Genomic DNA, 26,430 nt, shown 5'->3' with positions numbered 1-26,430 from the left:
GTATCACAGGAAAATTAAACAAGATTATACACCATTAGAAGAACAGACTGCCTTTGAAGATCGCATGATTGTGTATGAAATACTAAAGCCTGCCAAAAATATCCATAGCTAATCAATAGTTAACGGAAAGTCACAGGACATAAGATTACTGTACATCTTTAATTTCTGCTCTCCATAGCAACAAAGAGACAACTAGAAGTGAAATTACGAAAGCAATTATTATTTGCATCAGTGCCAAGACTCCTATAGGCATCAGTGTAATAAGATATGCATTAAAGTCTATGTGAAAAAAACTACAAAGTTGTCAAGGAAACAAAAGAAGAACAAATGCATGAAAGAGTAATCAGACCATATTTACAAATAAGAATAGTCAAGTTTACGAACACACACACACACACACACACACACACACACACACGCACACATTTGTTCTTTCCAACTTGCCCTACAGGGTCAATACAATCACAGTCAGAGCCTTCCCAGTTTACTCTGTAAATGATGACACTGTATCTACTGCTGACCTGGGAAGGCAATGTCACAGATTACATTGCTCATACCTGAAGTGAACTCTCAGGTGAAGCCCACTGGAGAAGTAAAGCAGAGGCCGAGGTCTGGCTGCCCAACTTCAAGGCCTATTGTAACACTGTAACAATCCCATGTAACAACACTAACACCAATAACATGGTGTTAGTACCAGAACAGACTAGTTAAGTTTGTGGGAGATCAGACACACTGTTCTCTTCTTAAACCAGTGAATCTTAATTTGTAGAAAATAATGGCCTTAATTTAGAGAGTTTTATAAGCACATGCAATGTGGGAGGACAGGGAGAGGAGATAGGGAGGGGAGGAGGAGAGGAGAGAAAGGGAGTGGAGACAAATAGGAGGAAGAAAGGAAGAATAGAAGGAAGAGGGAAGAAAGAAAAATACTAAATTTTTGTAAAATCTAGCCCTAAATAGATCCTCAGTGTAAACTTTGGATGTCTAAAAGACAGCAGGTGACATCCATTTTGTAGTAAGTGTTAGAATTACCACCCCTCACTGAGAGACTATAGAGAATTAACAGTGGCTGGGAAAGGGGTGTCATTTCCTTCCATGGTTCAGTACCCTGGTTCCAATAAATAGCCTCCTGTCCGTGCTCCTGAAGCCACACTAACTAAACTCAATTAGTCCCTCACAGAAAAGGCATGAGCCAGGGCAAGGCCTGTAGAGAAGAAGAGTCGCAGAGGAAGGAAGGGTGATGGTAGGGGAGAATTGGGGGGGGAGTGGTCCTAATACATTGTATACTTATGATGTGTGAGCTGATAAAGTGTTGTTTCTTTATTGAAAATCCATGTAGAACTCTTAAACCCAACAATCCAGTCAGAATTCAATAACAAAAAAATAGGAAGTTTTGCTAATTAAAAATGAGCAAAAGAGAGCTGGGAATCCATCTGGGTTGGCAGAGCACTGACTTGTCTAGAGTGCATACTGCCCAGAGAGCATACACATGGCAAATGAAGCACGCACATGGTCCCCACACCCAGGGCATAGGGCCCAGAAGATCAGAAGTTCAAGCTTCTCTTGGGGCCTTATAATATTATCCAGTCAGGGTCTTATGTATTTCAGGCTCGCAAGTCTGAGGTCAGCCTGGGAAACATGAGACCCTGCGTGGAAAAATAAGACAAGCAAATTTGACAGACACGTCTCCCAAATAATATGCTGAAGGAAAACAAGCACAGGTAGTGCAGAGTGTCATATCATTATGGAATTAAAAATTAAGACAATAACATCAATTAATTAGTTAATTAATTAACTAATTAATTAATAAAGAGACAAAATCAAATGCAGACAAGGTAGCAGAGCAGGAAAACATGATTACTTTTGTTGATGGGAGCAGAGAGTAGGGCAGCCACTTTAGAAGACAGCTCAGTGAATTAAATAAAATGCTAAATATAGCCTTGCTGTGATATATCAGTTGTGCTCTTAGGTATTTACCAAAAAGAGTTGAAAACTTATGCGTGACAATGGGCTGACACATTTACAGCAACTTGGTTTATAGAAGCTGAGGTTGAGAAGCAAGCAAGATTCTCTTCCGTAGCTGTGTGAATAATCTGTAAGGAGGCTATGCCGTTGGCTATTATTCAAGGGTTTAAAAAGAAACACGCTCTCGAGCCACGATAAGACAGGGAGAAAACTTAATAGCATTTGCTCAGCCAAAGAAGTCAGTGTAAAAAGCCTGCATGCTCTATTCTTCCAATTGTATTACAGTCCACAAAAGACAAAGCTGTAGACACAGGGAAAGGATGGCAGAAGGAAGGGGAGTGATGAAGAATGGATCTCATGACATTGCAGAGGACTGGAGCTATTCTGCACAATTGTATGGTGATGTTATGTATGCAGTTTAGCGTTTGCAAAGAAAAATCATGAGACTATATAATACAAAGAAAGACCTTGCTATAATGTAAGGACTTTAGTTCATAACTATATATAGTAATTGCAGCAACCATTATAATATGTGCCCTCGTGCAAGACAGCAGTAACAGAGAAATCAGTCAGTGGTAGAAATAGGGCATATGGGTGTCTGGAATTCTTTCACTCTATTTGACTTTCCCATGAATACAAAACTATACTCACAGGGCAAATTTGGTTGACTTTTCTGCCAGTTTTCCGAGGTTGCTCAGATGAAATATCCACTGTTTTCCTATAGCAGATGCTACTGAGAGGCAAGGATGAAGTTGCCTGGGACTCTAACCTCCCTTCCCACTTCATTAGCATTTGTGCTCAAAAGGTTCCTTTGTGTTGGAGTCACTTTTTTCAGGTCTTTTCAAACTAATGAAAAAGATCTGCAACTGCCATTCTTTCTGCTTGGTGCTCAGAGTCCAGAACCTGAGGGAGCCCGGGGCAGGTCTGCATTCCTGGGGTCTCTTATTCTTCCTCTCAGTGAGCTTGTGAACCCACGTTCTAACAACAGCAGAGAAGAGTCAGTATATACCTTCAAGACTGTTGTGAGGTTTAAATAAGACAATCCCCGGTCCCTGGTCCCTAGTGTTTAATAAATACAAACCATTATTCTGTTATTGCTTACCCACCTTCACGCAATACTCACATCAAATGGAAAGAAGACAAAAGATGCCAGCTGAAATCATTTCTCTACTGTCAAAATGCTTAAAAGAAACAGGAAGGTCGGATGCTTGGAATCATCTGCCCAGAGGCAGATGAAAGTGGGGGGGGGGGGAATACATGTCAAAATGTTTTGATATCTCCTCTGCCCTTTATCTGTGCATCCAATGTATCTCACCCCAAATCCCTTTAATTATTCCCTTCTACAAACTTCACCCTAACCTTGTGCCTGCCCTCTGGACAGGAAACTGTACTGAAGCATGAACAGTCTCCAAGTGTTCTATACCCTCTGGCTAGAGCCTTCCCCATCTTGAACCCAAATCCAGAAGGGTCAGAGAGCCCAGCAGGCTGCTGCTTCTTTTATTCCTCTGCTTTTTATGTTTTACTCCACATGCCTGGAGCCTGTCACAGGGAAAAGAACATGTCCACAGAATAAACAGCGCGGCCACCCGATGCTGTGCTTGCTAGAAGGCGTTAGTATAATCTTGTTTCTTCACTTTGGGGGAGCTTAAAGCACAGAAATTGCTTTTTCTCAAGTCTTAATATCAAAGGACTCAAAGGGATTCAAAGAAAGTTTACAGCACCACAATCCACTGTTCAGATGAGTTGCTAACATATTTTCTTGACAAACCCCACCCCCACCCTAGTGTTTGAAACTTGCACTTCTCCTAAGAGCATCTTCAGTCATCAAGCCGTTCCAGCCCTGCTTAATTCTTTTCTCTCTCTAATCCCAAGAGGCTGCTTGCAGAAGCTTTGGTACTTTCATTGCATCTTCCCGAAGGAGAGAGTTAGCACTCTGATTCTTCTTGCAATTGTGACAAAAAAAATCCTGGGTAAACCTCATTTTTCTTCTCCCTCTTCCGGCTTCCCTTGTTGAATTAAAAACTCACACATTAGACACTGTCACCTCCCTAGATTGTAATTTTATTTTTTAAAAAAATTTTAAAAAAATCTGCTCAAGTTGACATTTGACTTATCTCAATCACTGATCTGAGAGTGGCAGACTGTAATTTGCCAACAGATTCACATCCAAACACCTGGGATTGTGCTGACATCATGTGATGTTTCTATGGTTTCCAGTCCCTGCACCCTCCCCAGGTGGACTTGCCTGGCCAGTAGATGTGGTGAAGGAAAAGGAAAAAATAGAACAATAGTTCTTCAATAGTTCTTCACTCCCCCAAGATCCCCCATGAGCCAGATATGAAGGTGTTCCTAGGTCTATCAGGTGGATTGGATCAGACATTGGATACTACCTACCCAGGGGAAGGAAATCCAGTTTTCCTCTTTGTCACATTTCCAGTGCAGACATATGTCTCCCTTGATGCTATAAATAAATGGACTTTGTAGAGGGAAACCTGACTCATCATCTGGCTCCATAGATTGGTAGTTAGCCATCAAGGGTGATCAAGGAAATCACTGGGAAAACAGTTCCTTCCTGCATTTGGCTGAGCTCCCACTTGCTTCTGGTGGTGCTCCACCCTCTCCTGGTGGTCCATACTCTCTGTTAGGAGCAACCTTGAGCTGCTGTTCACTTGCTGACTTGTGTGCTGAAGAGCCATGCTTTCTGAGTTCTTTCCCCCATTATTCTCCTTGCTTTGTCCCCCAGTTGCTTCTTGAATATCAGCCCCACCCCCAAACCCCCACCCCCACTCTCACCCCAGTGCACTAGCATTCAATTTCCTCTTTGCTGGGTTGTAGCCCTTGGAGGTTCTTTAATTTGCTGAGAGTAAATGTGGTAGTAAATTACTTCAGTTTTCGCATAATTTTAATATAACTTATAACTTAATAACATATTTTGTCAATTTTGCTGTGAGCTCACAGTCAGCAGGAATCTGTCCTCTTGGGAGTTTACTGCAGGCCCAGGTTTGAGAGGGGTTCCCAATATCTGCTTTGGGGATTGAAGTAAGAGAATTCTTCACTTTCCCAGAACATTTATGGTTTAGAGTCTCTATTCTGTGTGGGAAGTGAGAACTCAGATTAATCAGCTACAACTCATGTAGGGCCAAGGCACGGAAATTTTAATGAAATATCTGTAATGAACCCCTCCTGTCAACACACACTCAGGAAAATGTGTTAAGAGTTAGGTCACCAGCCTGAGGTACCATAGCAGGGTGTTGAGACTTTGGGGGAGGGGCGTCTAGTGGAAAAAAATGAGGTCACAAGAGTTACCACTGGAAACCTCCTCCCCCACTCTGTCTCTTTTGCTCCCTGACTTCCTTGAGTTGAACCACAATCCCTACTATGATGTTCTGACTGGCCACAGAGTCAAAGCAGACCCATGTGACCACAGGTTGACACTCATGAATCCAAGGAGCCCAGCACTTTCCCCCTCTATAAGCTGATTATCTCCGATACTTTCCCACCATTGGTGGAAAGCAGAGAGACCAAGTTATAAGAGAAGGAGGCTCATAGTTAGCATCTTCTTCCTAGTTCTGTAATTTATTCAGGAAACCCTGTCATTGTTCCTCCTTCCTATCCTTAGAGGCCATATTCTTTCCTGATAGTAACTTTCTCTGAGAGAATTAGAGTCCTAGCCCCAGATGGTCTGATCTCTGCTCAGCCTGGGAGTCTCTATTGTCCCTAGATTTCCCAAGGCTCATCCTTTCTTGCTTGAGCCTCAGAATGGCTTTTATTTAATTGGAATGATTTTATCTAGTCATCCTCTGCTTGAGAGCAAAGAGAGGATTTGGCATGAGGTTTTATTTCAGGCATCTGTTCCTAATTCCTGCAGAGTTCTGTAAGTTTCTGTGGTGCTTTGCTGCTCTGGGACCCACATCAGATAGGTAGCTACAGCCATCTATGGACTGATGCCCTCAGCATTCAGCTTTGGCACCAGACCTGAACCACATGGGTCTTAGAATAGTCAGAATCCAAGACAGTCTGCTCATTGCTCAGCTAGGGGATCAGAATCTGTGGGCAGCTTTTCAAGGACATATTTGAGCTCCGAATCTTCATGGGTTGATTCTGAAATTTAGGGCAGTTTCTCGGAAGTAGAAGAAAGGACAAGAAAAGGGGACTACAAGTGGGTGTCCTCCACCTGTGCTTCACCATGGTTGTCATATGTCACATGTCTATGGGAGTGTGCTGCTTCTTTCATGAAAAGGGAGGGTACAAATGTGGTCATTCTTTTACTTCTTGGCTATGTCTGAGCCGGGCTTGGCCAGTTAGATATTCCTGACTGTAAAACTTACCTCTGCTAATAACCATATGGAGACAAGAGATTTATTCTTATTTATAACTTGAATTCAATCTATGGCCAAGTGCTCTTGTCAAATACTGGCCCTTAATGAGGCAGCACAGCCATGGCAAGAGAGTAGCTAGCAAAGAGGGTGCTCAGTGTTTGTCTAGGAAAGGGGAGGGAGGAGGGAGGGGAGAGGGAGGGATGGAGGGAGGAAGAGTTAAAAAGAAGAAGAGGAAGCAGGAGCAGAAGGAGGAGGGAAAGGAGGAAAGGGGAAAAAGGAGACAGTCTGACCCCCCTCTTAGCTGTGCCCATAAGGAATTGTAACCTCCCACTAAAGCCCACTTCTTAAAGGCTCCACACTCTGAGAAACTTAAATTGCAAGTTATAGCAGGATACCATGGGAGAATACTCAGGTTTCAAACACTTGGTCCAGATGTTCTTACCAGCTGACTTATAGAAGCTCCTTGTTAGGACTTTGAGACTATTTTTATTAAGTGACCCCCACCATCAGTGATAGCCAGCTTCCTGAGAAAAGCCACAACTGCCAACAAATGCTCTTTCAAAACAGCTTGGACAAATTTTCAAACAAATGTCTACTTTCTCTTCTGATCTTTGAGGTCAGTGGAGGCCATGATTTTTTTCCTAAGGTCCTGGTTTGCAGTTTTAATTTGTATCTACTTCTCAATTAAGCCTTTTGCTTAGAAATTAAAGTCTATGTTTTAATTGGGGGTTTCTGATACCTGCTCAGTGCAATCTCTTCTTTGTAGAAAAGAAACTTTTTTCTTCAATGCCAACCAAAAGGATGAATCTGTTTTCATAGCCCAAAGAGGATAAAATCAAAGAACAAGTAAGGGGATTAGTAATTAGTTCCTTGGCAGCAAACCCAAGCACGCCCGGGCTGTGACTGTAGATGACTTAATGGCCAATGAATATAGCATTGCCACATGATTTGGTCACTTGCTGGTTTTGAAAACATTGCCCTGAAAGGACATCCTATCTCCAGTGACATTATAAGACTGGCACCAGAGTGGGCAGGGTGATGGAGCTGTAATCAAAGCTCAGCACTCTGGGATGACCTCAGAGGGGACTATGGGACTGTGTGACTGTGGGACTCTGGGTCTCCTCCCCCTACTCCACTCCCCCGTGTGTGTGTGTGTGTGTGTGTGTGTGTTTGTGTGTGTGTGTGTGTGTGTGCGCGCGCGCGCACGCACGAGCAAGCCTGTGTGTCAGTTCATGGCACTTTAGCTGGATGATTATAACCTCAAACTCACTCTGGGATAGACAGTGAGAACTTTTTTCAAAAACTCAAGCAACATTGTTGGCCACTAGATAAAGTCGGGCTGCACTGGAATTGGGGCTGCTGAAATGAGGTAAAGCTCGGCAAATAGAACAGGCCTTGAGCTCACAGAAACATCCTGTCTATGGGGGAGAATCAAGTTAAATAGCCTCAAATGTTTGAATTCTTTTCCCCTATGGGAGGTCAGTGCATCTCTCTCTGATTGCTGGAAGAAAGGGGATTCTGGGTGGAACATGTTTCCCTGTATGTAGCCCATTGTGGGAAGAGTTTTTTTGTTTGTTTGTTTGGTTGGTTTCTTTGTTTTGTTTTGTAGAAGTTTCAGCCCAGAAAAAATATCTGCAAGTAATATTATACAAATGGAGCAGGTTATATATAACAATACATATGTATATTCATGTACATATACACATAAAACAACAATTAACAAAAAAGAGGCTATGAATTTTAAAAGGAGCAGGGAAGGTGTATGGGAGGCTTTGGGGTTATGAGAGAGATGGAAGAGATGTATACATTATAATCTCTATAGTAAACAAAAATACAATAGGACCACTATTCTCTCACCAACTGATTTTCTCTGCATTTCAAAAACCCTAACATTTTGCCTTTATTGTTTACATAAGCACTGCTCTCTAGGCTACTGTATGATGCAGAGATCACCATAGCTGCTTGTCTTCTATTTATTGACATTTTCTAGTACTTTTCTACCCCAGAACCTTGGTGTCTGCTGTACCCCTGGGGAAGTTTCTGTCTTGCATTATCCTCTGGTTAGCACCTTCTGGTCATCTGAATTTCAACTCAGTTCAAACTCTATGTAAAGAAGCAGGTACTGAGGCCCTCATTATAAGCATACTTACCTGTCACTAGCCTTTATGAACTTAACTCTCTTAAGGTGGTCCACCATGTTTTAGTCAGGGTTCACTTACAGAATGAATCTATCTATCTATCTATCTATCTATCTATCTATCTATCTATCTGTGTATAGTTAAATACCCCAAATATATGTTTATGTATATATGTATAATACATAAATACATGTATATGCATATGTATATAAGTATATATACATACATACTTGGGGTCCAGGAATTGACTCACAAACCACCCCAACATGGATCTCAGTCAGTCAAGGATAGTTTATCGAGCATACACTCCAGGACAGGTCGACTGGGTCATGGTGCAGATTTGGGAACCAAACCATTACCCTGAGCTAAGATCCTACAAGATTTTTAAGCCCCCAATCCATGAACATCTCTGTCAAGTTATTCTACCAATCAGGATTTAGAGATATTTAGAGATTTCCTTAGGAACACGTCTTTCTTGTACACTTTTCCTGCTCCCATTGGTCAGCATGTTTAACTGTGTCAGGGGACTTCCCTTGGCTGACATGCATGTCCTACTTTGTCTACCGGGATGGAATTTGTCTATCATTCATGTCTTAACTTGCCAACCAGGATGTCAGTCCCCTGAGAAGTCTTGGGAACTTAAACTTTACTGGACCACTACTCAAATGGAAGTCTTATTCCAAATAGTTTCTTATATGTGTGCATGTGTCTTTCCTTTCTTACGTTGGGCACACTTCGGCAGTTTATAAAGGTAAATACCATAAAAGCTATTCATATAAGGTTCAGAAAGTGTTGTGTGGTTGTTTCCCATCCAAGCTTACTGTGGGTAACTAGACAAAACAGTTCTACTGACTTCTATTGTGATTGGCTTCCAAAGGCAAAGAACATAACAGAATATGTAATCAATCTTGGCATTAGAAAGTTTCCTAGTAACAGCAAAAACATGTGAGAAAGTTTCCTTATAATGGCAAGCTAGCCAGGTAGCAGTCACCTAGGCCTTAACATTCCATTTAGGGCTTAATATTTTACCTAGGTCCTAATAAACACATACACACACACATCAAAAATATGGATTAGTAGTGGATCTATCCACTTCAAATTAAGCAAAAACACCTCACAGGTGTTTATAGTTGTCAGGATGACAACCAAGAATCACCATCACAACCCACTATCAGCAAATATTTTCTTCATTTGTTCAATCTCCCTACTGTCTGTGAGTGTCTTTGGAACAAAGGGATTATTCACCATATAATCTCTTGTGATTAAAACGATTCAGTTCTTGGAAACAACAAACAAGGCAACTGGGGCCAGTGTTTCTGGGTTCAAACTGTGGTTCTGTGTGCCCTTTATTCCATAGAAAACCTCCCATGTGTTACTCTTGAGATGGTGACAATAAGTAATTCTAACATGACAAGTTGGTTTAAGGGCTAAAGCGCTATATTGCGCACATGCTTTGAACAGCACCAAACACAAAGTAAGCAGTGACAGTTATCTGTGGTTATTGATCATGAATATGTTAAATCAATGGATAAAGTGTCTATGTGTATAGATGTCCTTGCCTTATTGAGGCACATTACGCAAATGTGATTCTATACATTTCATGAGAGGAAATCACCTGTGTTTTCACAGTAATGACTTGAGTCTGTACCATTCCATATTCCTGTAAGTCAGCATCTTGGCCCCTTATTTTAAGTCCCTGTTACTGATCATCTCTGGGTGGAGCCCTCACTTTGTGCTCAGGTTGGTGTTCCTGGAACATGTCTACTCCATGCCTCTCTGGCTAGTGTTTTCCTGGCAATGATGATTCAGTCCCCCACCTGTCCCTGGGTGTGCTATGTAGTATTTCTCTTTGGGGAGTCTGCCTGCCAGTCCCAGACTCTGCCCAGAGGCTTCTGATGATACGAGCAGGGTGAAGCAGGAGGAATGGGCAGTGAGAACAGCACCCAATTCTTGTAGCTGTTGCATAAGTCAATCCAAAATGTACCAGTGGTCTGCCCCAAGTGACTTTCCCTTCATACAAATAATTATTCTGTCAAGATGGTGAAAATAGCTCTGTTGTTTACTATAAGCCAGTTTTCCAAGGTCCTTTGCTGTTACTTCCATACTCAAAGGGCAGTGGGTAAAACTGAACTAAACTTTCCTCCAAGAGTGCTGAAAGCATTAGATCAGATTAGATCAGATCAGAGCTGTGGATTCTGGTGTAAGGGTTTTACTTTAAACCGAAGTCTTAACTAGGAGCCTAGGCCTCCAGTGCTGCAGAGCTCACACTTCCTGGCTACTCTGAACCTGACTGTGTGGCTGCTCCTGTCCTTCTCTCTGCTCAGAGCACCCTTCTGCTCCCACTCATCCCACAATTTTAAAATTACTGTTAACCAGTACATTAGTATTTCAGGATAACCTGAAACTGTGTGTGTGCACGCGCACGTGCATGAGCACACACATGTGTACATGTATGTATACATAATATGCAATTTCTATATAGAGGCAAACTTATATACCTCTGTGTCTACATATGAATGTGAGTTAAAAAAGAATGTGTGTTCAAAAATATTTCTTCCTCCTTCTAACCACTCTGGAGAAAACCCAAGACAATTTGAGGGTGTCTGAGCTGATCTCTGGACCCTCATAGTCTTCGGGAACCATTCAAACATTCCAGGGTTTTCAATTCACTTTTTATAAATGCCACAGAATCTTCCCACGCTGCTTCTCTGTCCTGGCTCACCTTTCTGTGTGATTCTTTGGCTACATCAGGGTTCAGGATGAACATTTCTCATTAGTGATAAGGGACCTTTCTGCCAGCCAATGCATTATGGCCAAGGATGCTGTCTGATCGTAGGAAAGACTTGCTCACCTGGTACCTGCAGTCAGTATGTGGTAACTTAGAGCCTATGTCCTGCTGCTTCGAATCACTGACGCACAATCATATAAGGAAATAAGGAAAGCTAAGGCTTTTCCTTTTCTGCACAGCTGGTTAAGCCCCTTTGAGAAATGCTTCAATGTTGTTGGAACCCGAAAGCAACAATGAGCCATTGTTTGTCCCGAAGTTTTTGGATGTGTCATATGCTTAGATGTGTTCTGGGAAGGAAAGTCAACAGAAACCTGAAAGAAGAGAGGTTCCAAAGCTTGATGTTTCACAAACAGGAACCATCAGGGATGCCAGGTAAAAGTTAACAACAAGCGGCCGAGGGACTGGGGCAGGCTCGGAACATCATGCTTTGGTATTGGTTAGGATATCAAAACACTGAGGTGGCAGACAGGCAGCTGGAAGCAATTCTGAGAATAGAAGTAGCAGAAATTAAAAATAGCAGTAAGTCATGCCCCCGAAGTAAGAAAAAGATATTTGTTCAGTGTGGGAGTCAGCCACCGCAGGAAAGTGATGGGCACTCTGTTTTGTTTTGTTCTTTCACTCCTTGCAGTGTCCATAGGCCATAAAAAGGTAGCTGGAAATTAAGAATATCTGTGTCCCTCACAACACTTGTATGGAGGGTTTCAATCATAACTCTACTCTGCTCCTTGACAGCTCAGCTGCCCCAGGCATCTCTGTGGTGGGCCTGCTGTAGCACCCTCAGCATCCTTACTGTCCCACTATCTCCTGCTACTTTTTCTTCCTGGAGCATGATGGCTGTGTCTCTACAATCCAATCCCTACAATGAATCTAATTCATTATGATGGTGTCATCCAACTTTTCCTACACGGCACAGGACACAAACCCCGCAGGCCAGGGAGACTTAGGTGGTTTGAATGTGTGTGAGCCACCAAGCAGGTGGCAGGATCTCTACCCATCCCTGAAGGAAAATCAGCCATTACTGGGAGACTGTATCCTCCCTCTTATTGATAATGACATTGCACTGTCTAATCCCATTAGCCTTGCCCTGGAAGAGTTGCTTCTGGTTTTACTGGCCATATCTTTTAGTAAAACCTGATTATCCATTTAAAAAATCTGTTTTACCAACTGGATGACAGCTCCAAGTTCTTCTCTCCCTTCTGCTGTTCCCTCTGATCTACCTCTCCATGTCACTTCTCCATCTCCCTCTCATGCCTTTTCCTCATTCTCTTCTCTCCATCTCTCCCCAACCTGTCTTCCTCTCTCTTCTTTCTCCATCTTCTCTGCCTCCTTTCTCACCCCCTTCTTGACCTTGTATTTCTTTCTTTTCTTTTTAAATCATACTCTGTATAAACCTCAAGAGCAATCACTGGGCCATCTTCTAATTTGGATCTTCTTGGCTGCTTCCCTGTCTTGAGGAGCAAAACCTGAACTGAAGAAACAGGATGACACTTGTCTACCCTACAAATCCATGGGGCAATGTACCCTCTAGGCATCCAAGGCATGCTAACCACTATTAGTTGGCATGGCTTTGGTTAATTCTGTCTTATGTGTCTTGATTAATGGTTCAAACTTTAGCCACCTGCTTCCACAAACTTACCTATAATCACCCTCTCTCCAGCCTTCCTCAAGACATCACTTTCTCTCTGAAAAACTCTCAGACATGAGTTAAAAACTTTCTAGACATCCTCTGGTCGTACTGACTATGGGAATGCAGAGATGAACAAAAGAAAGAGCCCATTAGTGCTCCAGCCCAGCACCCACAGGTATGCATGGCTGTATTGATCAATGGTTCTACCTTGTTCTCTTGTTTAGAAGTGCTTTTCTCTCTTCATAGTTGTCCTTGTTAGTATAATAAGTGAGTAGTGACTTTATTGACCATAGAGTGATTTTATTAATACTGTATAAATTACTGAAACAAACGTTTATTGAGGAACAACTATGAAGTGGTCCTTCCAGTGTGGACAATGTCATGTGGCTTTTGTAAAGCACAGGGGTGGCCACATGGAATACAAATCCACGTGCAGTGTTTACAGAATACAGTGCTACTGATCACATGCATTCAAGCACAGAACGGAACCACTACCCAGTGACCCATGCTACATAGATGTGCATACACACGTACACACACACACACACACACACACACACACACACACACACATACGCACACACATACAGAAAGAGAGAGAGACAGCGAGAGACAGACACACACAGAGAGAAGCTATTGTTTGCTTTTATTGTCCTAGAAATAATCCACCTGTCCTAGAAGTAACCCCCACCCCCGTTGATGGTTGCTGCACACTGAAGCTCACAATGAACTGTGTTTAGCAGGACCATTAATATATCTGGCACTCACTCACTTAAGATGGTTTCACCACATTAGAGCAGATGTGTTCTGGGGGCTCTGTGAGGGCTGTGTTTATTTTCAATGAGTTACCATTATGTCTAGATGGTGGGAGGGGTGCCAGAGGCCACATTACGGGGGGGGGGGGGGGGGCTGGTCAGTCTCCTGTGCCATTTGTTTGCAGAATTAGTGTACTACTTATTCGTGGGCAATCTATCTCTTAGCAGGGTCCCTTAATTTGGCTCCTGGGATAACGAGATGAGCCTTTAGGGACCATCCATCTCTCTCACAGCTGAGGGCAGTTCTGAGGAGGATGGTCCCTTAAATGGCTTATGATGGAGTGCAGTTGAGCCGAGGCTAGTACAGTTCATTTATTTCTCAGTAGAAATGGAATTCTCAGTAGAAGCTCCTCCCTCCTCCCCTGAGACCCTGACTGGGCTGACATATTTGAAAGGCAAGCAGGGCTATATGTTAGGTAGTGAAGGCTTGGTCTATATCTCAGATCTTCTGGAAAACCCTAGACAGGCAACTTATTCTTTCTAGAGCCCTAATTTTCTGCCCAGTAAGACAGAGATACACATGAGGAAACAGTATTGAGAACCCAATCATTTTATAGGTGAGGAGATGAACTAAGTTATGTGAACTCTATTCTCAGAAACATTGGCCTACAAACGCAAGTGATCACTTTGAATGAAGGCACATTTAAGCTATTTTAGATGCTAAGGAGGCATGAGACAGGGGCTGTGCCTGGTTGGGCATCTGGGAGAATGACAGCTGAGTTGAGCTGTGACAGATGGCCAGGTGTTAATGGGTTAAGTAGAACGATGGTGGTGATGATGGCGGTGGTATCAGTGGTGGCAGTGGCAGCGGTGGCAGCGGATGGAGAAGAGCTATGCCAGACGGAGAGAACAGCTTGTGGAAAGGCCTGGAGACTGGAGGGAACGCGGTGTGTTTAGAAACCGAAACCGAGCCAGAAGGCCTGGCATACAGACAAGGGAGGGCTGTAAGGTGGGCGGGAAGAGGCTCCTTGGGGAAATCTAACTAGGATGCCTAGGACACCTTGTTCAGAACTGGGGCTGCATCTTAAGAAAAACTGAAAGCAGCCTCCACCGGTGTTTGCACATAGCCATCACTCTGCCCGTGGAATGGGCACAAAGCTGGAAGTCAGACCAGACCGCTACATGTGGAGAGATTGGAGGAGATGCGATTTTATACGATTAGCAACGATTTGTGCTGAACCGGGTGCAAAAGAGCAGAGAAAGTTCTGCTACATGATACACTGAACAGAATGTCATCAACCAGGAGAAGAGGCTCTCATCAGGAATCCCATTCTTCCTGTTCAAACTGCCCAAGACTTCTTACTGCATGCTTAAGTGATCGCTAGTGGCAAGCGATGCCCCAGACACTTAGTAGATATCCATTGCGCCCATCTGTCCCCTTAAGATCTCTGGCAATTGAGTATCACCGACTCTGTCATGGCCTCAAGGAGCTGGACTCAATTCCTCTTCACCTCCTCCCAGAAGCTTCCAAACTCCCCACTTTCTAACTTAAGGCTCTTGTGCCAGCAGGCAGCCTGGGCTGGCAAAGCTATGGGCAGAGGCCCGCATATCAGATGTTTCTCGGTTCTTCTTCCTGAAGTGTCCAACTCAGTGTGCTGCATTTTGAAAGTCATTTCAATTTATTAGCCGAGAATTTTGTGTATAAACAGAATGTGCTTTCTTCAAGTCCACCCTCTACTACCTCATTCCAACTCTTCATCCCCTCAACTTCTCCCTCCAAACATCACATCCTCATCTGTTAAAGCCACTGAGTGAGCGGTGCTGCCTGTCTACTCAGGGTGAAGAGCACCCTCCAGAACGTGGGCAGTCTAAGATCAAGCTGGTACTGACACAGAACCCAGCCAAATCCTGTTACCCCTGCGCTAAACGAAGATGCTCTGTGGGAACTGAGCATCTCCCTCCAGGGAAGGAGAACGGAGGAAGCAAGCCAATGGGAGGATAAGGGGGAGCAGAAATGAACAAGCTGCAGAAATAACTCCCATAGGCTGTGTGAGAGATTCAGAGAATGCCCCCATACACACACATTTAGGACCCCGGTCTTCTGAGCTGTCAATTAGAGCTAAGGGTGGGTCCTTCGTTAGAGTTCTGTTGAGAGGGGAAGTGAAAGTCCTGGGAAATGACAATCAATAAAGCACATGGTGGCAAGAAACTAATGAATGCATAAGTAGCCCAGCGAGATGGCTGTGAATTCAATCCAGCCTGGGCACAAATCCAACTTCTACCACTCCTGACCTAAGCTGGGGATAGGGAGGAAAGGCACCTACCTTAGCCTCCCACCAGAGCTAAAGGGAAAGCAGTCAGTGCTCTAACCTCACCAAGCTTACATTTCCAGAGAAGGAAGAAATTAAGTAACTGTGTACATCTTGCAGTGTCAACAGCACTGCAAAGAAACTAAGACAGGGGGAAACAAAGTAGCTGCCCGAAAGAGAGGCACATAGGGCTGCTGTGTGCACATGACCTTCCTGATCAGAACTGACTCAGGTGATTCACACATATAGGCAGGTGATTCTCAACCCTGACTTTTCATTAGAACCAGCTAGAAACTGCATGGTGTCCATTAAAATGGTACTGTTTGGGGGTAATTCTTAAGCACACAAAGGGAAGTCAGCCCCTGCATCATGAAGTACTTGATCAGGACTAGTAAAGCAAGAATCATGAACCAGTCACTGAAGAGTGTGGTATATTTTCCCATAAATCCAGAGGCTGAAAAGCCAAGGTCAAGGTCTCAGGAGGCAAAGGTTCCTTTATCTGCTGAGCCATCTTGTCTGTATCAGGAGGTTACATTTTAACAGACTAGCATCAGAACTTTAGCCCCAATGTCGGGAGGAGAACACAATTTATATGGGATCATAACTACTCTTCACCAGTTTGACCTGGTTCAAACTTTCTTCTGGATTCTCTCATATACCCATTCCACAACATTTATTGCAATCATAATGCCATCCATTTCAGGAATGTTAAAACTCTTTCAAATAAGTGCCTTGATGTGTGATGGGGGAGAGAGAGAGAGGGAGGGATGGAGGAGGGAAGGGAGAAAGTGCAAGAGACAGACAGAGACAGAGAGACAGACAGAGACTTGATGAAGTCTTCCCACATGGGGCATGCCTAGTGGTGTTATTCTCACCATTTTGTTCAATGGAACTTAACCCAGAGGTGTGAAAGGGAGAGAAGTCTCCTATTCCAGAATTGCCACTTCTTAAGGGACTCTAGCGATGTGGAGCCAGCACTAGCTGTTATCTGTAAAAAGGAGGTATTAAGGGTTGTAGAGATAGATGACTTGGTATTTGCACTGGCTGCCCTGTCTAAGGATCTGATTTCGTTTCCAGCACCCACCATCGCACCATCTGTAGCTCCAGTTCCATGAAATCTGACATGCTTTTCTGGCCTCGTTGGACACTGCATTAAGATGGTGCCCACACATTCACATGGCACATGACAACTAATTAAACTGAGTACTTATCATAGCATGGTCACTGAGCAATGCCATGTAATGCTGACAGAGTTACAAGCTTCTGTCTTCATTAAGTTTTCAAGGCTAGTGCCTTAATGCTGTGTGTGAGCCCCATTCTGAGTTGGATAGAGCTATGTTCAGAATAGAAGGCAGAGGGGAATCTTGCTAGTAGGTTTCACAGTCCCCACCATCACAATGGTTGGCAACACTTACATAATTTCTCTTTTCTAGACTTTTATCAGTACCAAATTCCAGTGCTCACTGTGACTTGTACATGAAAACCTGTAGATTTTCCCCTGACACTGAAGACAAAGTATTCTCCCCAAGGAAGGAGTTATCAAGCCTCTGCCATGCCTGTAGACAGATAGAGGATGGATTGAAAAAGGAGCATCTTGTACTCAATGGCCCAGTAAGTGAAGGTGACCTGCTTTGTACACTTTTGGAATAAAATGACAAAGAAACTTCTACATGCAATAAAATCATAAGTATGGGATGGACTTTCTCAGGAACCTGGCCAAAGACAAAAAGAGTCGGGTGATTTTTTTTTCCAAAGGCAAGTTGTGAAAAGGATGAGACTTAATGCCAAGGGAAGAAGCAGCCATGTTGGAGGTCTTGTCATCTTAAGTTGCTTCCAATTTTAGTCACTGCCACTGAAAATCTCCTAGTCACCATGGTTCCTGCTTCCCACTGATTATCTTATCCAGTTCCTGAGTTGGTTCTGGAAAAAAGGCATTCAAGGGTTTTCTACCTCTACAAGGGTGCTTGGTCTGAAATACGGCTTGCTGCACTGTGGCAGCATCAGTACTAGTCTCTATATCCCTTGTAGTTCAACATCAAATACACCCAAGTCTCAGACTCTACCTCTTCTTTACAGAACACTCTTCCATGCATCTACCATTCTGAATTCCTGAGGCTGCTTCCTGCTGCAAGTAACAGGAAGCTTAACACTGGTCTCAAGAATCCAGAAACTTGTTTTTCTTTCTCATGGAAAAGTCGAGAAGTAGACCGTGTCAAAGACATCCAACTTAGATGTGCCCTCGAGGGTAGAAATGACTACCATCTTGAGTCTACTTGCAGCCTTATAAGTGCTTCTTTATGGTTAAAAATACTACTACTGCTCAAGCCATTGATTCTTCTCATGACAGTATCAGAATAGGAAGCAGGGAAAGGGTTGTGACCACAGAAAACTCTATTAGAAAACTCCTCCTAAATTTCAAATATAAAATTTCAGTGATGGACATCACATATTCAAATAGTACATAAACTAAAAATGCAAGTTGGCTGATTTTGCACAAAGTGAACCCAAGTGTAAAACAAATCTCATAAACCATGAGTCAGACTATCACACAGATGCATACTGGGCCACATTCCAAACCCAGTTGTCCCCAAGGAAGTCACTAGTCTGCCTTCAAACTACAGATGGAGGTTTTCTTAACTTTATATAAATGAAATTACATGGCATGCTCTTAGGCAATTGTCTTGGACCATTTTGTGAGACGTGGTTACTTAGTTAAGAATAGATATAATCATTGATGTTTTATTGCTGTGTAGTGGGCCATTGATCATACAGGCATCCCTCATTATCTATAGAAAACAGCTTCTAGGCTCTGCAACAGATATCACTATTGGAGAAATCCAAATGTATTATAAAATTGGCATAGTATTTTTCTGTAACATCCAAACACTCTCCCTTTCATGCATGTGCAGGTACATAAAAATTGTGTGTTTGTATATATGGTTGTGGAAGACAGAGATGAACCAGTGCTGTTCCCGCAAAGCCATCCACTTTGTTTTCTGAGAGAGGGTCTCTCACTGACTATGAAGACTATGCTCTCTAACTAGAGTGTATGTCTTCCCATTACTGGGATACAATGGGAGGCAAACAAAAGTATGCCACCAGGACTAACTTTTTAATGTGAGTTTTGGTAATTAAAATCATGTCTCCATGTGTATACAGAAAGGACTTTACCAAATGAAGAGTTTTCTCAATATCATATTATCTATTAGCTTTACAAAAATAACACCTAGGTTACTTACTATGCTTAATACAATGTAAAGAATATATAGTTGTTTTACTGTATCATTTAAGGACCAATGATAAGGGAGAAGAATGTACATTCTCAGTGTTGATAGCCACCACCTAAGAGTAAATAAGCAGATAAAATCGCTCCTGTCAAGTGAGACCAGGAAGTAACCAGGTGTCACTATCCTAATTTCTAACAAAGTAGACTTCAAACAAAGCCCAATCAGAAGAGATAAAGAAGGTCACTTCATTCCAAGTGACATTATTATTCTAAACAAATATGCACTAAAGTCAGGATGCCCAGTTTTATTTTTTTAAGTATTGTTAGATTTTAAAAAATGCAGATTAACATCAACCCAATAAAAGATTATTTCAATACACTACTTTCTCCAATAAAGAGGACATCTGGACAAAATGAAAAGAGGAACATTAAAATTAATTGGCATCATAAACCAAATGATCTTAAACAGATATCTATAGCATATTCCATCCAAACAACCAAGAACACACATGGAAGATTTTCTAAACTAGACAACATTCTGGAACACATTTTTTTTTTTTTTTAGTATGGAATAGAGTTTATTCAGGTCATGGGAGAGTTAAGAGGGTGGTAGAGGCAGAGAGAGAGAGAAGTAGAGGAGTAGAGGCCGGCCATGAGCACGTGGGAGAGAGGGGGGAAGGGAAATGGGAGAGCAAGGCTGCAAGAGCACAAGGGCAGGAGAGGCCAAGAGAGAGAGGAGGGGTCAAGCAGCTCCTTTTATAGTGTCAAGTCACTGGGGCGGAGCATACCTGGCCACTGCTGGGTAATTGAGGGGTGGGGTATACCTGGCTGTTGCTAAGTAACTGAGGGGTGGGGTTTACAGAATTCCAACATTCCCCCATTTTTGTTTAATTAAAAAAGAAAAATTAGAGGCGATGGTGGACCAGGAATAGGGTCGTTGTGATCTCTTAACTGCTTCATGCTTGTTTGGGGCGATGTTTTTAGAGAATCCAGAAAAGTGGGGGTAGGGATGTTTGTCTAGTCTTAAGAGTTGTCTGTTTCCTTGTTGTCCAGGGTCTGTGGAACCATCTGAGGATAGGCCAGAAGTAACAGGTCCAGTGGAAGTGTCTGTGTCTGAGAGAGAAGGCTGAAGCATCTGTAGGTTGCTTCTCTGGAGCTGTTCTAGATGTAATGAACACCTGGACTTGACAAGATGCTAGAACACATATGTGTATACATTATAGAGATTAAGTACATTTGGTTTGAAAGAAAGATTTTTCAGGAGCAGTCCTAATGCTGCCATTCCTCCCCCTTTCTTATTATAAGAAGGAGATAAAAGGGAGGGGGAGGCCGATGGTGAAAGGGGAATAGGGGCGTCGAGTCTTATTGGCTACTTCCTGCTGTCTTGGGGTGTCGTAAGGGGGTGCAGTTGGTTTTCACCATCGGGATCCACCTGGCAGATGTTCACATCAGGTGCCTCTACGAACAGTGGCTGGTAATCCTATAACAGGAACTAATCAATAGTTTGATTAGAATTTTTTTTTTGACTGTCCTTGAAGTAGAAAGAAGATTGATAAGGTTCGGAGCAAATTACTATAATTTTTTTAAAAAATTCAAAAAGGCAGAAATCTTATCTGACTGCAACATGATTCAACTTTAAATTGACAGCAAGTAAATCTCTAGTAAATATACAAACTCATGGAGATGAAACAATTCATTGCTGAATGATAAATAGGACAAAGAAGAAATAAAGAATGAAATAAAAGATTTTCTTATAACTAAATAAATCTTAGAAATACAATAAACACTGTAGGACTTATTGGAAGCAGTTGTATAGTCTTACAGGGGGAGTTTGCAGCTCTAAGTGCCAAGATTGAAAAATCATAATAAGAAAAATAAATAGCTTAATGATGCTTCTCAAAAAAGTTAGAAAAACAAAAACAAACAAAATCTAAACCCACTCAACTGTAAGAAAATCAAAAATGTCAGTGAACTATAAACAAAGTAAATAGCATCAATTAATAGATAGATAAACATATAAAATAATAAATAAATAAATTAATTAATTAAAAAAATCAATGTCTCTAAGAGCTGGTTCTTTGAGAAGATACTTAAGATTGACAAGTCTTTGACCCAATTAGCAAAAGGAGAAGACCACAATCAACTAATCAGAACAGGGTAACATTACAACGAACACCAAAAGAATTCAGAATAGTGTCACAGAATATTCTAATACCGAATCAATACTCCATTAAGCTGGAAAACATGAAAGAACTGGAAAAATTTGTTTATTGAGAAAAATTGTAAAACCCAAACCAAAAAGTTCACAACCCAAGTAGACTTTTAACAAAGGAGTTGATTGAAATATAAATAAAAAGCCTTCAAGCAAATAATAAATAAATAAATAAACAAATGAATAAATAAATCTAGGACTAGATAGATTCACAGCAGAATTTTACAAGACATTTAAAGAATATCTACAGCCAATCTTAAGCTATTTGAACATTAGGAGCACTCCAGACCTCTGTCTATGAAGTCAGTATTACTCTGATAATCAAATGAGGTAAAGACACACACCCACAAAAATAATTCTTTAGGTTTAGGTCAATATCTTTGGTGAACATACACTCAAAATACTCAATAAAATACTTGTAGACAGAATACAGATATGAATAAGATTATAAAGCACACCAAATTTGCTTTATCCCTGAAGTTCAGGGGTGGTTCAACATATGCAAGTCAATAAATGTAATATACCACATAAATAGAGTAAAAGGCAGAAGTTGTGTGATTGTCTCAATATTTACAGAAAAAGCATTTGGCAAATCCAATGTGACTTCATGATAAGAATCCTAAAGAATGTTAGGCTAGACGAAACACACCTAAATACAAGGAACCTTTAGCCAACATCATCCTAAATGAAGAAAATAATGCAAAAGGAAACCAAAGGGATACAAATTGGAAAGGAAGAAGTAAAAACATCACTGTTTGCAGATAACATGATAGTGTACTTAAGTGACCCCAAAAATTCCACCAGAGAACTCCTACAGCTGATAAACAAGTTCAGCAAGGTGGCTGGATATAAAGTTAACTCAAACAAATCAGTAGCCTTCCTCTACTCAAAGGACAAACATATGGAGAAAGAAATTAGGAAAAAGATAATAGTCACAAACAATATGAAATACCTTGGTGTGACTCTAACTAAGCAAGTGAAGGACCTGTATGACAAGAACTTCAAACCCCTAAAGAAGGAAATCAAGGAAGACCTCAGAAAATGGAAAGATCTCCCATGCTCATGGATTGAAAGAATCAACATTGTAAAAATGGCCATCTTACCAAAAGCAATCTACAGATTCAATGCAATCCCTATCAAAATTCCAACCCAATTCTTCATAGAGTTGGAAAGAGCAATGTGCAATTTCATCTGGAATAACAAAAGACCTAGAATAGCGAAATCCATCATCAACAACAAGAAAACATCTGCGGGAATCACCATTCTTGACCTCAAGCTATATTACAAGGCCATTGTGCTAAAAACTGCATGGTACTGTTACAAAGATAGGCACATGGATCAACGGAATAGAATAGAAGATCCAGAAATGAGCCCTCACATATATGGTCACTTGGTTTTTGACAAAGGAGCTGTAAACATTTAATGGAAAAAATGACAGACTCTTCAACAAATAGTGTTGGTCCAACTGGCACTCAGCATGCAAAGGAATGAAAATAGACCCTTTCTTATCTCCTTGTACAAAGCTCAAATGCAAGTAGGTCAAAGATCTTTACATTAAACCAGGTACACTGGAACTGTTAGGAGAGAAAGTAGGGAAAACCTTAGAACACATAGGCACAGGAGAAAATTTCCTGAACAGAACACCTATGGCTCAAGCTCTAAGGTCAAAGATTGACAAATGGGACTTAATGAGATTGCAAAGTTTATGTAAGGCCAAGGACACTGTCAAGAAAACAAAATGGCAGCCAACAGATTGGGAAAAGTTCTTTACCAACCCACATCTACATTTCACTTTTCACAGACATAGAAAAAAGTCTAAAATTTACATGGAACTACGAAAGACACCAGACAGCCAGAAAAATCCTGGACAAAAGGAGCAAAGTTGGGGAAATTACTATTCCATATACTAAGGTCTATTATGGAACCTTTGTAATAAAACCAACATTGCACATACGTATGCACACATACACATGCATATACACAGACAAGCAAGTATATGGAACAAAATTTAAAGATACAAATGTGAGTACATGTGACTTTATTTAATATTTGACAAAAATAAAAAAAAAAAAACATATGCAAGAGAAAAGAAAGCATCTCAACAAATGGTGCTGAGAAGACTCGGTGTCCACATACATAGAATGAATTAAAACCATATCTATCATTTTGCAGAAAATCTAACTCAGAATGGATCAAAGACTTAAATGTGACAATTGAAACACTGAAATTACTATAAGAAAAGACTTGCAAGACCTACATGGCATTGGTGTAGGAAATGACTTCTGAATAGGACTCCATTTATCCACGAACTAAGCCCTGAAAAATTACAAGTGCTTCACAAAAATGAAAGGCTTCTGCACATCTAAAGAAACAACCAACAGCTGAAGAATCCCACAGAATGGGTGAGAATAATTGTCAATTATATACATCTGAAAAAGGATTTATATCGAGAATACACAAGAAATTATAAAAACAGAGTTAAAAAAATGATCCATTCATGAAGAAGAAGGAGGAGGGGGGAGGAGGAGGAAGGGGAGGAGGAGGAGAAGAAGAAGAAGAGGAGGAGGAAAAGGAGGAGAAGGGAGGAGGAGGGGGTGGGGGAGGAGGAGAGGGAGAAGGAGAAGGGGGAGGAGAAGGAGGAGGAGGAGGAGGAGGAGGAGGAGGAGGAGGAGGAGGAGGAGGAGGAGGAGGAGGAGGAGGAGGAGGAGAAGGAGAAGGAGAAGGAGAAGGAGAAGGAGAAGGAGAAGGAGAAGGAGAAGGAGAAGAAGAAGAAGAAGAAGAAGAAGAAGAAGAAGAAGAAGAAGAAGAAGAAGAAGAAGAAGAAGAAGAAGAAGAAGAAGAAGAAGAAAATGAAGATACATCATTCCTAGAAATTATGGAAATGAAAATCAAAAGGACTTTGGTATTTTATTTTACCCTATCACACTGGCAAATCAATGAACGAACCAACAACTTCTGGAAGGAATGTGGAGAAAAGGGAGCCTATGTTCACTGTTGGTGAGATTGCAAACCAGGGACCCAGTATGGAAAACTGTAGAGTACTCTCAAAAAGCTAAAAAGTAAATCTATCATAAGACCAAGCAAAACCATCTCTGGCATATGCCCTCAGGACTTGTGTTAAGTCATGTTCACTGATGCTCTATTCACTATAATTAGAAAACAAAAACAATCTAAATGCCCTACAACTGATGAAGGGAGAATGAAGATGTTACACACATGTACTATGGAATATTATTCAACTATAAAGAAAAAATGAAACTATAAACTTTACAAGTAACTCAATGGAACTAGGAAAAATTATACTGTGTAAGACCCAGAAAAGACAAATACCATATTTTCTCTCATCTGAGGCTCCTAGTCTCAAATTTTTCAGATGTTCGTACATAATGTAGAGTAACTGGAAAATAAAAAAGGGGGTATTCACAGGATGCAGGTGTTAGACAGTAATAGAAAAGGTAATAGAAAAAGGACTGGAGGAGGATAAATGGTATGACCAGGGAGATGGGGAAAGGGACCTTCAACAAGGGAGGGTAAGGGAGGTAAATACAATAATGATGTCTGAAAAATTATAACAAATCATGCTATTAACTGTTTATCTAAAATAACATATACTACATCTAATTTTTTGTTATAAATATACAAACAGTTTAAATTATCTTTTTCATCTAGGTGGCAATGCTTCCTTCAAGATCCAACAATAACTAAGAAAAACTCCAGTATCAGACATGAGAACCCCTCTTTTGAGTTGTTGGTCAAGTATGCCCAAAAGACTCCTAAAACATACAACCTGTTACTTTTGCCATTGGTAGCTCTGTGAAAACCAAGTTTCTACTTCTGAGGACATCATGCCCTTCAGACCCAGGATTCAGAGACTCTAGATCCGACATGGGTCCTAGTTTGCATGGCACCAGAGAACACCATGCACATTTTCAAATGAGAGAAGCAACCACTGTCCTGCCCAGCTGTTGTGCTTATAAACCACAACAGTCACCAGCATGGCAGAGTAACTGCAAGAGTACAGTATGAGCACACATACCTTGGTGCTGACAAACAGATTTATAGTCAGACTTAAGATTTGCTCAACAACAGAGAATACATGCCTGATACTGGAAATCTACCAACTACTAATGCTTATGAAGTCATGGATTTGGAGGAGAGCCCCACAAACATTCCTTTACTAAATCTATCAACAATCTCAACATTCGTCCTTATACCCAGATAAGGGAAGTCTTCACTCCCTCATCAAGGACATTTCTTTTTGCAACAGACAGAGATAATTACAAAAATATCACAAGTGATCAAAATGCATAGTTACAGAGCCCAGTCCAAATGGATACATCTATGAAACAGTTGCGCACCTAAGAGCCAGAGAACATTGCAGGGCCAGGTGTTACAACATTTTTAATCTCAATCCAATATTTCTATCTTGCCTTTAATCATATGGTACCCGGATAAAAGACACATAACTTGTTTATTTTACTACAATAAGCTTAAATCAGCACTAGCAGTGGGCAGATATCTACCCTCTATATCCTATTGATAGTCCAGCATTACTACTTACTGTGTTTTATCTGGGCTTCTCTTAACTCCAATGTGCCAGCTCTCTGGGCCATGTTTTCCTGACTCCTAACTCACGGCATCTTCCTCCTCCTCCTCCATCTTTTTCTCTGTCTTCTTAAAGTCTCCTTTGCCCTCAGGCCAGGAACATCAAGCACTGCCTAGAAAATTCTGCCCAAATATTAGCTATAGGCATCTTTATTTACCAGTCAGAGATAGTGTCTTTTGGATCTAGGTGTGAACTCTGTCTTTGGAGCAGCTAGGTCTTGGGGAACCCACACTTAGCATTATAATACATAGCAAAAAACCAAATCTCAACACCAGGCATATATTGTAAGAGTCAGAGGATCAGGAAATTTGCTTCTGAGACTGGATCTCCTAGTAATGTCAAAAGACACGCCCATAAAGTCTCACCAATATGACTGCATAAACATGAGGTGAACAAAAAAGGCATCAAAACACATTTCAAAGTGGATGGAAGAAAACTCATGAAATCTTAACTCTACATTCAGATGGAAGTAATGAATGCCGAGAGTG

This window comes from Micromys minutus (assembly GCF_963924665.1).
Source record: "Micromys minutus genome assembly, chromosome: 2".
Taxonomy (NCBI): Eukaryota; Metazoa; Chordata; class Mammalia; order Rodentia; family Muridae; genus Micromys; species Micromys minutus.
Note: the sequence above shows the minus strand (reverse complement) of the source record.